Raw genomic sequence first — 17,972 nt, 5'->3', positions numbered from 1 at the left:
GAGGCTTTCAGACTATGCTCCTAGGTTTAACTTTATTGTACCTGAAGAACCACAGAATAGATGAACAAAGGGACTTTGAGTCATTCAGAAAAAAAGTGTAGCAATATAAACAAAATACTTATCACAGTTATACTCTGCAAATGTGGGTATAATCATAAACCAAGGTTATCAGGTCATTTGTTGGATTTAACACCTCCTTTATTCCATCTGCTCCAGTTGAGTTTGACCTACTACTCACTGTCAGACTGAAGAACAATCATCTGAATCAAAATTTAAGGCAATCCATATGCAACACCTGTCCTGGGCCTGGTCTAGCTCCCTGACATTTCTTTTTATACCTCCCTGCTACTCTGAAGGACTCTAGAATTCTAGTTTAAAGATAAAAATCCAGCCACCCCTAAAGTGAAGTTTTTCTAGTTTGCTAAACAAATAATGAATGTTGGGTAAGCAGGCCTCACAAAGACTAGTTACATAAGGCTAAGCCTCTCTACTTCAACAATAGTCTAATTACAACTTTATAAAGTTTAGGGTTGTCATTAAAAAGTTGAGGCTTTATCTAACCCAACCATAAATTTGATAGATAATGGAGCTAGATCTCAGATCAGAACATCCGTGTAACTTATCCATGTATACAAATAGAAGGAGATAAAAACCAAAGTTAGAATTATCTGCACAATACCCTTCCATAAAAACTCCTGGGGCTGGGGATTTAGCTCAGTGGTAGAGCGCTTACCTAGGAAGCGCAAGGCCCTGGGTTCGATCCCCAGCTCCGAAAAAAAGAACCAAAAAAAAAAAAAAAAAAAACTCCTGCAAAATAACAACACTGCATTCCTGGTTCTCTCCAGCCACATGTGCTCTATGATTCCCAGCATTGTATCAGAGACATACCTCTTCCCTGTCTCCATATCACTGAACTTGTGGCCTCTGCTACTTTTGGGCTGCACAACCAAATATATGAATATAGTAGAAACTTGACTATAACCTTCTTCACATACATCATAAGGAGATTTGAAAACTGCATTTAGGTAATCAGTGGACTGTTATGTAATTCACAGGGTTTTTTTTAAAATATTCTGTTTGGAAAACAGGCATATATGCTTAATGAAATACAGAGAGAGGGCTATAGTTCTTGTCTTGAATGCTGTTATTGTAAAGAATGCAAATCTGAGTGGGTGGGGGGCACATTTCTGGAGCAGAGAAAAGCAGCTTCTGCCAGTGTGTTTTTCACATCATCCAGGAAGTCAGCTTGACAGGGTTTCACCTGATGGAACCATCCTGGTGACTGTTCCCATTGACAATCACCTCGTGCACACTGGAGCACGGGTCTGACGTCATGCTGACTGCTTCAATTTGCCAACGTAAGTCTAAGGTTGTGTTTTCAGGCAAGGAGCCAATACAAAAGCTTTGTCTCCCACAGTTCCCATGCTGCTCTGGATGCATCATTGCTTTGCAAACTAACAGCCAAGGTCAAGAGCGTTGTCTCTGTGCTGAGCTATACTGACACTCTGAAGCCTGCTTGAATCTACCTTCATAACACTTCAGTGTCGAGCTCCGTGACTCACTCTCTAGGAGTTTTATAATCTCAGTGACTATTTTCAGGCACCTTTGGAAATGACATCATTTAGTTTCATTTTATATTAGTTGTTAGTTAAATTTTGCAGATGAAAGAATGAAAAAGGTTTCTAAACTCCAGATCATTACAAAGAATACTTTTCCAGATTGGGCGATGACGTCTGTAGGGTTCCATGATGTGCCTCAAAAGAGCATAAATGCCACTCTTCAGTAAACAGATATCCACAGGACCCTCAGTAAAATATTTGTCTTCTTCGTTTGCAGATATGGTTACAAGAACATATGGAGAATGGTGAATGGCTAATAGCATAGTCCTCAAGTCATACAAACAGACTTCCATGTTGGCTCAGTTACCTAATTCTCTAACTGGAACCTGTGGGGCAGACAAGTAGACTTTCTCCTCTTTTGAATGAGACTTCAAAAGATACTTTCCCCACTGGGATAAGCACATCACCATGAATCTTCTACTTTGACTCAGAAAGAAAATGAACTAAGACAAAAGATGGTCACTCTGATAGTAACATCTTGATGCACACCTTCAAATGAATTTGTTCTGAATAATACATCAAGCACCTAGGAACTCACATTAAGCTATTTTTTAAAGTACATTGTGAAGTGCAAAGCATGAAAAAAAAATCAGCCATGTTGCCTGACATTTGAAGAGAGTGTCTATTAAAATAAAAAGAATTTATTTTTTTCTGGACAAGTATAGAAGTGAATTCCTGGTCTGGGGTTTGAGCATCATAAAAACTTTCTTGTCTTTAGATCTCAGTTCAAAGGCAGATGCTTGTGCCTGGAGTTCCATGGCCAAAAGAGATCCACAGCAGCTCCTATGTAAGAAATAATGGAAAGGAATGCACGATTCACTGACAGACTACTAGCCCTGGAACAGTGGTCACAACAGTGTCTCCCAAATAGTGTTAAGTACAGGCTCTGTAACCTAACTGTGGATCTCTGAACAGAGCAATTTTCTACTTGATAAAGAATGCTTACAGGTCATAAAGCAGCTTTTGAAAGAATCAAAACCTGCTCATGAGCTTTAAGGTATCATGTGGAAATTCAAGATAAAAAGGGTAAAGGGAGAAAGGCTGTGATTGGAAAGATACTTACAAAATCCCATTGTATCTTCTTCTGGATACCCAGGAAATGAATGCCTTCCCCTTAAGAACAGATATGGTGTCTAACCAATCACTGTTAACATTATAAGAAAACTTAGGAGCATCTACCAAAGATGCAGTCATGGAAAAGACCCTCTCTTGGTCTCTGAGTGATATGTCTCAGAATAGATTTTTTAAAAATTAGTGCTTTGACTATCAGTACATCCTATTTAAACAACTGTTGCTTGTACACTCAGCACCTCCTATTGTTTTAAATTAGAGTTAAAATGGACTAGTCTGTGAACTCTATGCATGAGTAGATTCCATCTGAGAACTCCCTCTCAGTACTAAGACATGACCCTGGCCTATAACTTCTGGTCAAGTGATTAATATCTGCTGAACTTTAAAAACTGGCTCACCCATGGCAGTATATGTAAAACATCAGTCGATCCTTCAGCTTTATTCTTACATTATCAGTGGTGCTCACGGGCTAAGTGTGTATGGGAAATTCTATGAAAGGTGGAAAACTCCCTTTTAGACTCCATGATTGCTTCATTAGAATGGATGAAAGCCAAAATGTTTCCCTGAGTTATTACTGACTTCAAACAGCTTATAAGACAATCTATATTATAGAACGATTTCCAGAAACACGAGTCACATCGTGCTATATCCATGTGGTATGAAGTGCCCGGACAGACACAGGGCTGACAATGATTCAGAGGTGCCCATCAAAATAAGCCTTTGTGATAAAAGTAGTTTTCCAGGGCTTCTTTCATATTCCAGATCACAAAGACACAAAAAACATCCTTTATGTTGTTGATATCGAAGATACAGTAGAAATCAAACAGGGTTTGGGGCAATGAAGACAAATCCAAAGAACAACATGTTGAATCCACGAGTTAGCAAAGCTTCTCCCATCACAAGTGGACATGATGGCTTCTGAAACTCCTTCAACCCTGGAAATTTACCACATACCCCAACATATCCTGTTACATTTGACCTTCATAGAAACCCAGGGAGACAAAGAGAGCAGCACTATTTCCAAATTCTAATTAGAAAATTGGTGCCAAGGGACATGGAAGAATTAACCCAGTGTCACATGGGGATGCAAAGGCCAGTGTTCCTTCACCATTCCATTGCTGTCACTGTAGCTTGTCTCTGAATATTCTACCTGCTTCAGCCTTACTGGCTTATGCAAACCCTCTGTAAGTAGGCAAATGGAATTAAGCACTCATTTATGGTCTCTGCAATGACAAAAAAAGAAAGCATTAATATCAAAAGTTGTATTGAGGAACTAAGAAAATCAAGTCAGGTGTGGCAGCCCACACTTTTAATTCCAGCATTTAGGACCTGGGCTAAGGCAAGAGTGTTGTGAGTTCAAGATTACACTGTGTTTTACAAAGTGAGCACCAGGCCACCAGCTTAGGTTACAGAGTAGTACCAAAACAGAGACAGAACAGGGATAAAGAGAAAACCATAGTTATCACAGAAATTAAAAATAGCCCTAGAAAAATCAGAAAAATCTCAGAATAAAAGTCACCAAATAGCTCACCATGATAACTTTTGGGATGATCTCTGGGACATAGTTAGAATGGTCTCAGCATCAAGACCAGCCTGGGCTACATAGAGTAGCTCAGCTACATGGAAAGAAAGAAAGAAAGAAAGAAAGAAAGAAAGAAAGAAAGAAAGAAAGAAAGAAAGAAAGAAAGAAAGAAAGAGAGAAAGAAAGAGAGAAAGAAAGAAAGAGAGAAAGACAGGAAGGAAGGAAGGAAGGAAGGAAGGAAGGAAGGAAGGAAGGAAGAAAGAAAGGAAAGTAGGGAAGAAAAAGAAAGGAACAAAAGAAGGAAGGAAAGAGAAAGGAAGGAGAAATGAAGAAAGAAAGATAGAAAGAAAGAAAGAAGAAAGGAAGGAAGGAAGAAAGAAGAAAGGAGAAGGAAGGACTGAAGGGGAAAGAAGGAAGGGGAGGCAGAGGCAGAAGGGAGGGAGGGAAGGAGGGAGGGGGAGGGAAGGGAGGGAGGGACGGAGGGAAGAAGGGTAGGCTTACATAATTCATATCCTCAGGAACTATAGGACAAGAGAGAAGCAAGAATGTCTTCTCCATGGAAGAAACTGCTCTGGCTGTAGCAGCTTCAGGGAAACCACAGGCAGACAGCTGTACTCCCATGATAGTAAGACCTCTACCTCTCATAGCAGCCAGACAGCAGGGAGCTATAGGAAGCCCAGTTAACACCAGCGACCATCAAGCTGACAAATCTGACTGACCTTGAATCTCATTATATTTTTATTGTAATATGTTAGCATGATATGATCTTTGCTGAGAGGGACCCATGATACAAATGTAGGGGCATTCAGAGTTGTGAGACAGTCTATGCTGAAATCTCCTTTCTTTCCCCATCAAATGCAAGTCTAATCAAAACCTTTCCCGGAAAAAGATATGGCTATTCAAACCAATAAAGGAAGATGTATACTATTGTTACTGCTACTCTGCCTATTTGGCAGGATACTGCCAACTTCCCTTCAAGACACTCTTCAGTGGCTGGACTGCTTTGGCCTGCTGTGCTTCTTTTCTTTAAGTAACTCTCACTTTCCCTTTACTTCAAAAACTAATCTGTATCTGATTTCTATTCTACAGGAGAAAGGACCTATCTGGCCAGTAACATTCTAAAATTATCCTCCTCCATGAATATCACTTCGGACATGCTCTATCCCCCCCCCATTCCCCAAGGAATTTGAAGTCTCCGATCTCTTAGTTGACCCCTCTTGCCATAACATTCCTCAAATAGACAAGCAAGTCTACAATGTTTTCTAGCTGTAAAGTTTCTGGAAATTGAAAAGAAGATGAAAATGTGCTGTGATGGTTTGCATGAGAAATGCTCCCCAGAGGCCCCAGCATTTGAGTAGTCAATCCTCTCTTGATGCTGTTTTGGGGAGGTTTAGGAGGTATGGCATTGCTGGAGGAGGTGCATCAGTATGGATAGGCTTTGAGATTTTATAACCTCAACCCATTGCCAGCTTGCTGTCTCTGATTGGTGCTTGAGGTTGGAGATGCTCTCTCTCTCTCTCTCTCTCTCTCTCTCTCTCTCTCTCTCTCTCTCGCTCACTCACTCGCTCCCTGCTGTCATGTCTCCTCCACAATTACAGACTCTCTCCTTCTGTAATCACAACCCGAAATAAACTCTCTCATACATAAATTGCCTTGGCCACAGAAACAGAAAATCAGCTAATATAGGTGCAGCCACTCATCCTCTTAGCTAAAGAGAGTACTATAAGAAATTCTTAGGGGCTATCAGAAATGCATTCGGTGAAGGTTATTTGACTATATGCATTGTAGAGAAGACCATGGGAGGCTTAAAAATAGAGAAGCCACTGTAGCAGACTAGCAGCACCTCCCAGCTTCTGTGTCTCAGAACTGAGGCAGCTCAGAGTTAAAAAATAGCAAAGTGAATGCCTGAGGGAACATGCTCAAGTTTAGTACTGGACAAACAGTGACTTGAAAAGTCTCCAGTTATTGAAACAAAGGGTGAGAAACAACATAACACCTCTCACCCCATGAGCAGCATACCAGAAGGGAGTGTTAGCCATTAGGGAAAGAGAGAAAGACGTAGTGGGTAAAACTGGCACTGAAATGGATGTCGGACACAAAAGCAGCCTGAGCTTAGACCATCCCCTTGCTATGAGCAAGTCTGTGCTTAAGAAATGTTCTGGGTTTCTCAACACAAAAACACAGTGCTATAACTGACAGCCATGTAAAGGTCAACACCAAGCTTGGTGCTTTAGAGAATATAAGTTCTGCATCTTCCTTTTCCTGGAAGATCACAGACAATATTGACATGCTGTTCTGAACATCTACTTTGTAGCTCAGGTTCCTGTCTAGATTTTTGGACTTTATCCATATTTATACCCATTTATATACATACATGTGTAAAAGTGCAAACACAGAAGCTATCTAGGAAAGGATATGGCAAGCAAGTAAGATTCCTAGAGATGGCCCACCAGTTTGCATGGCTGTGATAGGTACACTTTGAAAAAGCACAGCTCTAGAGACTTTATCCCCAGATTGCTTCTCGCTGCTGATATGCCTTTCCTATCACTATTACATAGCCTAATGATTTCTGAGCATCTATTGGAAAAATGTCCTGTAGATCAACATAAAGAACTTTCATGAGTTAATGCTGTTTAAATAAATTAAAGATTTTATGGCATTCCTGATTTGATTCAAATAGTATTTGTTATTTTATTTATTTACATTACAAAAGTTGCTCCCATTCCTGGTCCTCCCTCCTGAGTTCTTCCCATGTCCCCCCTTGCCTTAGAGAGGATGCTCCCTCACCCACCCCCCACCTCACTCCCACCAGCATGCCTCTTTCCTGGGGCATCAAGTTTCCACAAGATTAAACTCATGTTATCCCACTGAGGTCAGACAAGGCAGTCCTCTGCTATACATGTGTCATGGGGCCCTGGAACAGCCCATATATACTCCTTGGGTTTTGGCTTGGTCTCTGAGAGCTCTGAGGGTTCTGGGTTAGTTAACAATGTTGTTCTTCCTATGGGGTTGTGATCCCCCTCAACTTCTTCAGTCCTGCCCCTAACTCTTCCATAGGGGTCCCTGACCTCAATCTTATAGTTGGCTATAAGTATCTGCATTTGTTTTAGTTAGCTGCTGGTAGAGCCTCTCAGAGAACAGCTATGCTAGGCTACTGTCTGCAAGCACAATATGGCATTAGTAATAGATTCTGGGTTTGGTGTGATGGCATGGGATGGATCTCAAGTTGGGCCAGTTACTGGGTGGCCTTTCTTTCAGTCTCTACTCCACTTTTGTTCCTGCATTTCCTTTAGGCAGGAACATTTCTGGGTTAAAAATTTTGAAGATGGGTGGGTGGCCCCCTGACTCAACTGGAGGCCATGTCTGTCTGTTGAAGGTGGTCTCTTCCTGTTTCATCTCCCCACTGTTGGGCATTTCAGCTAATGTCATCCTACTGAATCCTGGTAGCCCCTCATATCCTAGGCCTCTGTGACTTCCTAAAGGTTCTCCCTGCCCCACCCCCCACCTTCCCACTGCTGCATATTTTGATTCATTCTTCTGGCCCTCTGGGTGTCTCTGCTCTCTGCCCCATACCTGATCCTGTCCCCGCCTCTTCCCTTCCTCCCTACCCCATCCCCTCTCCCACCCAGGTTTGTCTCTCTATCTGTCTCCCATGATTATTTTGTTCCCCCTTCTAAGTGGGTTTAAGGTATTTATACTTGAGCCTTTCTTCCTGTTAAGCCTCCTTAGGTCTATAAGGTGTATCATGGGTATTCTGAACATTTTGGCTAATATCTACTTACCAGTGAGTAGATGCCATACATGTCTTTTGGGTGTGGGTTACCTCACTCAAGATGATATTTTCTAGTTCTATCCATTTGTCTACAAAACTCATGAAGTCCTTATTTTTAATAGCTAAGTAGTATTCACAAAGAAGCCAAGGCCATACAGCATGAAAAAAAAAAGCATGTTCAACAAATGGTGCTGGTCTACCTGGCAGTCTGCATGTAGAAGAATGCCAATTGATCCATAATTATCTCCTGTACAAGGCTCAAGTCCAAGTGAATCAAGGACCTCTACATACCATATTTGGAAGAATTAATGTTATTAAAATGTTCATATTACTAAAATTGATCAGCAGTACAATCACCAACAAAATTCCAATAACATTCTTTACAGAACCAACAGTATAATCACCAACAAAATTCCAATAACATTCTTTACAGAAGGAGAAAAGAAATCACCTTAAAACTTATATAAACAAGCAAATAAAACCAGCATATTAAAGAGTTATTTACACTCAAGGATTCTTCTAAACACTACTTTGAGTAGCCAAAATGTTAAATCAACTTTGTTGTCCTTTGATGAATGGATGAAGAAGATACCATGTTTCCTTTTTGTGTCCTGAATTATTGTATCCTGTTTATGCAATGAAGCATTATTTTCAAAAATAATAATAAACCATTTAAAAAGAAGAAATCTTGACATTAGATAGAACCATCAACCATGGAATCTGCCAACAGATAGAACCATCTCAAAGTATGAGATTAAAATAGAAATTACTAGAGAAGGGAAGACAATGGGAACAGGAAATAAAGGGAAGTTGGAATTGTTCATTGAAACACAGTTCCTAAAAGTCCCTAGGGATTGTCTAGACTTCACATAGGTGAAAGACAGCCAGGACATGAGTGAGTCCACTCATCGTGCCAGCAAAATTGATAACTATGAAAGATTCATAGTTCTGGTTTTATTGGACTTCGAATATCTTTCAAATGATACCTTAAAAAACAATTTTAAAAGTTAACCAATTGAGAAGGTTTCTGACATGGCTAATTCACCCCAGGCTGACTCCAGCTTCTCTCCTTAGACTACTTTTAAATGCCTCTGAAAGTAGAGACAATATTTTAAAATATTTGATTATACCCTTCCTCCAAAATGACATTTTTGTTGGAATTTTCTGATCTTAACTTTTATTTTCACCCTGTATTTTGGTCTTCACCTCCCTGTGTGAATCTGGCAGCCTTGTCTCTACAGCCTAAGGGTAGAAAGGAGTTACCACCACCACCCCCATCTGTCTCCTCCTGTCAGGTTGCTTATTTTGGAATGGCTAATTGATAAAAGTTAAGAAGAAGCAAAGAAGAACCAAGAAGGAAAATACAGAGACACCTTCACAGAGGACAGGTGGTATCTGAAGGTAAAATTCCCAACTAGTAATGTCACAGAGATGCACTAGACCCAGAATCCCCATGCCTAACACACACCCCCTCTAGCTAAGGAACACAACTTGAAGGCAGCTTATTGTTTTAGTGATAGAAGCACCTAAGTAAACATTTCTTTATATTCAGTGTACAACACCATCTCCTAGTCCAGTTTAGCCAGACTAAGTTGCTGTGTTTCATTCCCCTTTTCAGGTTGAGAGAATTGTCTGCCTCATAGTCATTCTGATAATAGTGATTATTGAAAATCCTGATTAAACAGAGAACCCAAATCATGCCTGGCACAAGGATGATACTCAGAGCCAGGTGCTGTAATTCCTCCCAGTAGAAGCTACTTATGAAGAAAACCAGCATCATTTCAGATATTCAGTTTATAAAATCAAATTGACTGCACCACACATAGATTTCTCTTAAAACTATATAAGCACGCTTGAGGTAATGGGACAGGGAGGAGGTGTAGTGATGAGAAATCACAATAGCCTGATGCCATACCTATAATCATAAATATAAAAAATGCAAAGAGGACAAGTGTCCAGAATCACACCATCATAACAGTTGCCACACTTGTTTTTGTCAACATTCCTCTGCAGGAAAAAACTGTACAAGTTTAGGGGGGTCGGGAGAGATACAGGAGAGGGAGAGATACCACATCTGCAAGGAAGAAGAAAACACAGGTGTGAACCATCTAATGAGAAGCCCCTCCTCTCAGTCACCTGCATCCCAACATAGCCATCTCCTCTGGTGATGAACCAATGCACTGTACTGTTTTCTCTGGCTTTGGAAAACTACTACATACATCAGAGCTGATTTTTATGAAGCCACAATTGCTTTTTAAGCAGCCCTAAGGATAGAATTCTCCAGTGGGAGAACAGGGTTTGAAGCAACCAAACAGAAACAAAACAACACAAGAATTGGCTTCAGGAAATATAGTTGGAACAAATTTTGTTTTTCCTTTTCTAACCATTGTTCACTATTTCTTTCCAGTCAAGCAACTGTTTTATGTCTTAACTACAGGTGGTGGTTAATTTCCATTATAAACTTGTTTAGATTAAGAAATGTCTAAGACATTAATGAGGTATATGCCTCTGGGTGCATTTTCAAGGGTATTTCTAGAAATGTTTGACCAATAAGGGAAAGGCGACCCTGCACGTGAGCAGCATCATCCTAGGGGCTATGGTCCTGCACCAAATAAAAAGGGAGATGGGAGAAAACATGCTGAGCACAGACACCCCCTTTTCTTTGTTGCCTAGTCAGCATAATCATCCGAGCTCCCATTGCCATGTCTACCCCAACACAATGGCCTGTTTCCTTGAACTGTGTACCCCCAATAAAGCAGTTCTTAAGTATTTTTCAGTTATTTTATGAGCACAATAAGAAAATAACTAAGACACCATGTTGTTTCTACCATAACGTAATTAAGGTTTAAATCTACAGAGAAAGCAGAAAGCCTTGGAAACTGTTAGTAAAACAGTAGCAACTCAGACCAACTGAAGAAACTGTCTTCATTCATTCTGGCAACAAAAGACTGCTCTGTATTCATTATAAGAGCCACTTTACCACATCTGGTTTAAGGAAATAATTATTGACACTTTAATAGCTTTAATCTGAAATAACAATATACATAAGTGGTTTATTCTAATTAAATTTGTCTAAATGCTTTCTTTAAAAAGAGTTCATCTTCTTGAAAATTTACACTTATTGCAAATTTATAAAAGTAAAATACTAAAAAATGATTTAAAATCTTAGAAAATTAGGCAAATTGTTAAGCTTGCCCCTAGAAACACTGCAGGTGGCTGCTGTGTTACATGCCAGTAGGTAGTAAAGAAGGGAGAAGCTATGTCTAAGCTCAGTGTTCTGACTTATGAACAACTGAACGATTAGTAGCCTAATACTCCCTGAATAAAGTGAGGCTGAAACAACCACCAGTCCAGTGCCAGGGCAGCTGGACAGGAAGCTAGCCTGAGATGTCCAGTGTCTCAGAGGCCTGGACAAGCTCCCAGGACTTGGAACAAGCCATAGACTAGAAGAAACCTGGGACTCTAGACTTGGGCTGAAGTGAGCCCAAGACGCATGACCATCCCATAGGACCACTTAGGCAGGCTGGTTGAAAAGTGAGCCCAAGACTACCATCAGACCAGCACCATGGGGCAAACAGGGAACTAGCCAGCCTGAGATGAACACCAGTCTAGCTGTGCTGGCCTGAAGAGGCAGACCACACCTGAGATAACCCCTGCCTGGTGCCATAATGCGTGAGCAGGGAATAGCACTCCTGAGGCAATTCCTAAGATGACCTCAGATACTCAGAGACACAAGGCACCACTAACAGGAAGGAGGAAGTAAGAGGTGGAGAAATGGAAGAGAAAGAATGATGTAGGCACAATGAAGAGAGGCAGAACTAGAAAGTTAGGGTAGTAAGGAACAGCCTTATAGGAGTAGCAAGTGATGCCACCTGGGACCATGGTGGGGTCCTGGCCTGTGCTGTCACTAGTGGCCTTGACCTTGTACAAGCATGAGTCTATTACCAACAAAGACCAGGAGGATGTCCCTGGTCTGGGTTGTCACCTGGGGAAATGTTGAATCTTGAGAGCTGTAAAGAACTGGCCGCACCCCTCACCTGGACATTGTGGGAGGGCTGGCCCTGGGGACAGGAGAGCAGGAAAGCTGCCCCTACCTCTAACTAGCTGCAGTATTTGGGAGAGCAGGCTGCACATTGCAGGAGTTGCAGGGTATCTTCCCTCAAGAATACAAGCATGGGAAATCTGGCCTTAGCACTCCTCATGAATAAGAGAGAGGTATCCTCCTCCCCACTTCCCATTACCACCAACAAAAGGCAGGAGACCTGGCCCTTGATTCATGAGAGCAGAAGAGCTCTCTTTTGCTCTTACCACCTCACACTCCCCCGCCTCCAGCAGAGGCAGAAGAGTTGGCCCTGATGACATCTTAAGTGCAAGAGAGCAGTTCTTGCCCTCTCCCGGGCAGCACAGAAGACCTGTCCCTGGATGTGAGGGTTGCAGGTGAGCTGGCCCTGCCTCTTTTCTGCTGGGCAGCTGTTTGAATGAGCAAGAGATTTCCTCCTCCCATTCCTTGTCCATCACCATTTATGGCAGGCAGTAGAGCTGGCCCCAGGGTCATGAGTATGAGAGAACTAACCAGTTTCCTTACCAGCAGTGACACTCAGGAGAGTGGCCCTGAACTTTGCCTGGGCAGCAGGGTAGATGTAGCCAGACTTTTGGCTACTTTATGGGTTCCTATTTATACCACCCTTCTCTACCCTTATCTCTTCCAACCCCTAACTCCCAACACTAGGTAGGAGTAAAAGAAGGCTAGAAGGGAAACAGGGTATTGATCTCCTTAGACTTCTTCCTCCTGATTTAGGGGCATCGAGTTCCTTAGGGCAATTTTGATCTTCCTTGTCAGGATATCTCCAACCAGCAACCACCAGCACCAAGAGTAGCAGCTCACAGCTCTCTTGGGCCTCTTGTACTTATTTATATAAACTCTCAAGAGTCACCACAATTCTAAATGACATACACTTGAAGAAACTATCTGCAGCTGGCAAAGTCATGCTCTGGCAGAAGGTGGCAAATCATAGTCAGCTGGTATGAACAATCTGAAGCAGCCCTATATCCCACACCTGGGATTAAAACAAAAACATACACCCATAACATTTTTTAAAGAAACCAAAATTCTTACTACAGGTAGAGCTGGCCCTGGGGTTATAGGGATGCTAGTGAGTGATCTCTAAGGGCATGAGAGTAAGAGAGCCAGAGTTAGATACCTTTTAAGCCTACATTCAGATTATCCAATTGACCCACCCCAATATCTATCCCATCAAGGAACTTCTGGAGTTTACGAAGGGGCAGGTCCTACAGATCCAAAAATTACAGGATCTACATGACACAGGGTAGCAACAGGATGTCTGACAGCAGTCCCAATGAAATTCCAGCTGCTCCTTCAGTTACCCTGAAGCCAGTTGCCTGCCCTCTTCAGTAGCTACAGGCAGAGCAGATTCGGGGTGCCTGCCTCTCTTATAACTGCGATCTGAAGCTGAGCCAGGTCACAGGGTGGATGCAACTGCAGGGTGCTGGGCGTGGTCAGGATCACTCAGGAGCAAGCATATGCTACAGGCTATATCCTGTGAGTGGAAATAGGTGTGGTCAGTCATCAGATCACCAGCTACCAAACTAAAACTGCTGATAATGCACATGGAAGGAAAATGGATGCTGAACAACAGCTTACTTGTTTAGGATCCTAGTGCTGGTGGTAAAAAGCCAAGTTCAAGCACCCTGGACAATCACTAAGGCTGACAGAACCACTTCACCTATTAAGCTGTTGGTTGCAGGCATTCTGTACTCAGAACTGTATTCTCACGACTTAGGAGTGTAAAGTGAGCCCAGGGTGGAAGGTGTGAAGCCAGGCAGCATGTGGTCCACCTGTGACGCACATCTAGGGTCCTTAGCTGTCAGGCTGATGTGGAGTTTGTCATCTAGCAAGCTGTCACTAAAGCTCTCTGGGTGAACTTGCTTGCTTGTTTTGTTACCATTTCAGACCTCAGGACTCAAGATAGACAAGGAAAGAAAAGTCTTTATTGGACTTAATGTTACAACACAGAAGTGTCTCAATGAACCCAAGCAGCCCACCTCTAGATCCTAAAAATGGGTATTCAGTCCAATCATAACCACATTTGGACCAATCATACACTTCTTTAGGCCAATCGCAGACTCATGTTTTAACACCATGCAGAGAGGTTAAGGCTTGTGTTTTAGATCAATAATGGTCTGTCCCTATACCAGGAGACTTGCTCCACCTTTGGTAGGTGAAAGAGTTCACTGAGTTTTACAATTGCAAAATGTCTGCTACACAAATGTCTCTAACAGCCCTGGCTGGGGCAGTGGCTTCAAGAGCCAGGGCAATCAAGTTCAATCTTTTGTATAATCATTTCAAGGCATCTGTAGAGCATTCCAGACGGCTGGCTGATCCTGGCATAGGGTAGTCCAGCTGGCTGTTACACTGATAGTCCTTTTGATCAAAGCAGCAAAGAGAGAGTTCAATAACTGCTAATTAGAGAGTCAAATTGATCTATCCCCAGTGTCTTGCTTATTTACAGGAAAATGATCAGAAGGAATGTTTACAACTTTATGTATAAAAAAAGTTAGCATTAATACCAAAAGCAACTTTTTAAAATGCTTTGGCAATTCTTATATTTCTCTACTGCCTAGAGAAAGCTAGTCCAGTTTTTGTTTGCTCAGTTACATCCTTCTGAAAATTGTCTTCAGGAGGCATCTTTAACCCTTATCAACTGGACATGGCACACTAGTCCCCCTGCACTCTGGAACAGCAAGGGAGTTTCATCCAAGCAAGGAAGTACTCCAAAGGAAATATACCAGCCTACTAATGGATTAACCCAGTTGGAATCCAGGAGCAAAGGAATATGATTAATGTCCACATAAATCAGCCTTCAAGATACAGAAGCAAATGGAAAAGCAGAAGTAAATATAGATGAACAAATTATCCACCAAAAATATCTATAAAAATTAAATTTCAACAGCATTTCAACAGTAGAAAGTTGAAATTTTTCCTTTTGAGATCATGAATAAGACAAGGTTGATACCAACATCACTAAAAAAGTAATGATTGGTAAAACAAAGATTAAAAACTATCATCTACAATGAAATGATTGTGTACATTAAGGCCACAAAAATTACAAAGAAATCACTAGTTCTAACAAGTGAATGGTAATAAGCTAGTTTATCATGGCTGTTAATTTCAGAGCAAAACGCAGAAAAAAAGTCACCTATATAAGAGACACATGGAGAGTACATGTGGAGGTCAGGAGACAGACAATCTTTGAGACTCAGCTCTCACCCTCAACCATGTGGGTCTGGGTAATCAACCCAGGTCTTCAGGCCCAACAGCAAGCACCTTTATTCCCTTGCAGTCTTGTTAGATAGCTCCAAGTATAATTTGTGATTTCACTAAAAGCAACGTTTCATTACATTAAAACTGTAGGACAAAGTATAGTTGGTCCATCTGACAAAATGAGATCCACATTCAAACAACAGATGCAATGTGCCAAATTTGCATCCTTGGAGAAAGTCTGCTCAGAATGACCTCTGGAGGATACCTGTTTTTTCTGTCCCATGAGGACATTACCGCCTCTAAAACCTATTAAAGTATTTAACACTTATAACAAAATAAACCTATTAAATATCAAGGAATAAATCCACTAACTGATGCCTGATAATATAGACAGCTATAAAAATACTGTTGATAAAAATTAAAGAAAATTTAGCTAAATGTAAAAATAAGCCATATGTATAGATCAGGATATCAAATACTGAAAGGCACTCTTTCCCTTCCAAAATCACAATGTATAGATTAATTCAACCCTAATAAAATTACAATTGATTCTGTTGAACCCCAAAATCTTATTTTAAAACATCTAAAATTGAAAAAGCTAATAACTGCCTGTATTTCATATATTGTTTATTTGTTTATGAATATGGAATGCTTCCAGAATTTGCATATCATCCTTGTACAAAGGCCATGATAATCTTCTCTGTATTGCTTCAGTTTTAGTAGATTTGCTATCATAATGAGAACATTTTGGTATGAGACTATTGCCTATAATTTTTAAAAGAACATATTTTATTTGACAAAACAAATATGTCAGAAAATCAACACATCGTAATTTTAGAGTATTTGAAAAGTGTAACATTTGCCCAAGAATAGATAAATGTGTTAATGGAACAAAACTCTCAGTTACAAATCTAGTCAGAAATGGTATCTTCATTATACTCATTTTACAATACATCAGAGAAAGAAACAACCATTCAATGAGTGGATGAAGACAACTGGCTATCCATAGAGAAAGATGACACAAGGCTACATCATACCTTTCACAAACACTTCCAGCCAAGTCTTATCCCAGATTCCTCATGAAGCAGAAATTTGTGTGGAAGACGTTTATTGAGACATATTCTGAAGTTCAGCACTGAAAACAAAGATTAGTCATAGAAAGGACTCAACTACAATGTTATCACTCCAAAAGCCTCCATTAATCACATGAGTTTCTCAGGAAATGGGATGACCCTTCAGAATTGTCTAAAATAAAGGCAAGGGGCCAAGACCTTTGACCATCCATTGAGCAGGCATTGGGTCCAGTTTACCATATGGAAGAGGCAGAATTTTTGGCAGAATGACTCTCTTAGGAGAGTCCTAGACAGAGCCCTCTGCAAAGAACCCAACCTAGAGCTATCAGTCAACCATACTCCTAGGAATTAGAGAGAGATATCTTAGTCTTCAGTGGGTCAGGGTTGAGAACTATGTGGCTAAGTCAGCTTCCACAGTAGGGAAGAAGAACAAAACACCCCTGGAGGTGATGTGTAGAAAATATCTTCAGGATTCTAATGCAGGGAAATATTCCTTAGATGCAGTAGGTAGAGTTAGAGTGGATGTACAGGCTAATGGCCAAGTGCTTATCTAAGCACTGCAAAGCTCTGGACTCAGTCCACAGTCACACAGTCATACACACATGTCTGTGCACATACACACACATTCCAAAAACTCTAAACAGAAATGGAAAGGTGACAGACATAACTATATAAAAAGGGACTGTTAACAAAATAAAGGGCAAGCCACAGAATGGGAAAAATATCTGCAACAACATAGAAAATAAAAAGAGAATATCTTGAAAGCTAAACAGTTCTGCTCCCTCAAAATGAAGTGTGAATGACCAGCAGGGCTAATAAGCACAGGTATTATCACACAGTAATGAACAGGTATCAAAACTACTGCCTGCAAACCTACCTATAAGAACCCATTGACCAAAGTTATACTAATGCATCCAATCCAACATGATATAACTCAATGTATACCCTCTCTGATTAAAGCTACAAAACCAATAAACTCTATTAACAAAATTTTAGGTGTTATCAATCCAAGAAAACTATGGACAGTGTGCTGGTTAGTATTTGTCAACTCAACACAAACCTAGGTCTATCAGGAAACAGGAGATATCAGTCATAGAGATGTTTCCTTTCATTGGTCTATAGGTATGTTTATGGGTGTATTTTCTTAATTGCTAATTGATGCAGGACAGCCAATCTCTGGTAACTGGGTCTGAGCTGCAGAAGAAAGGTAACTGGGAAATCGAGAGGAAAGCAAGCCAGGGAAAACAAGACAGAAAGCAGTGTTCTTCCATGGTTTTTGCTTTAGCTCTTACCTCCAGTTCTAGCCCTAACTTCCCTCAGTGGTGCACAGTTACCTGGGAGCTATAGGATAAACAAATGCTTTCCTTTTCCTCATTGCTTTTGGTCATGTGTTTATCACAGCAACAAAAAAACCATACTAGAACAGATGAGAACCAAAAATCCCTGGTTTTCACCTTGGGGTGGCTTCAGCCTCCAGAACTTCTTGTAATTCACTGAACCTCAAGAACTATTTCTTATTTTCTGTATTGATTTTTTTAAAGAAACTTAACTTTCTTTATCTTTTTTCTTTCTTTCCCAAATTATTCTCAACTCCTTTACAAATTACCACATCATAACTTTTGGACAAAAGGGA

General features: G+C 40.8%; 2 non-coding genes across 2 annotated transcripts; one reads left to right on the top strand and one right to left on the bottom strand.

The window, feature by feature from the left end:
* The first annotated feature begins 11,174 nt into the window (after nt 1-11,174).
* On the top strand, nt 11,175-11,300 carry LOC120094915 (small nucleolar RNA SNORA17). Its single transcript, XR_015630042.1, has one exon. It is a non-coding gene; the product is annotated as a small nucleolar RNA SNORA17 (small nucleolar RNA).
* A 4,603-nt stretch (nt 11,301-15,903) lies between these two features.
* LOC120094863 (U6 spliceosomal RNA) lies at nt 15,904-16,012 on the bottom strand. Its single transcript, XR_015630079.1, has one exon. It is a non-coding gene; the product is annotated as a U6 spliceosomal RNA (small nuclear RNA).
* Between the last annotated feature and the right edge of the window lie 1,960 nt (nt 16,013-17,972).

This window comes from Rattus norvegicus, chromosome 9, assembly GCF_021556685.1.
Source record: "Rattus norvegicus strain SHRSP/BbbUtx chromosome 9, alternate assembly SHRSP_T2T, whole genome shotgun sequence".
Taxonomy (NCBI): Eukaryota; Metazoa; Chordata; class Mammalia; order Rodentia; family Muridae; genus Rattus; species Rattus norvegicus.
This window is presented reverse-complemented; position numbering and strand designations above follow the sequence as displayed.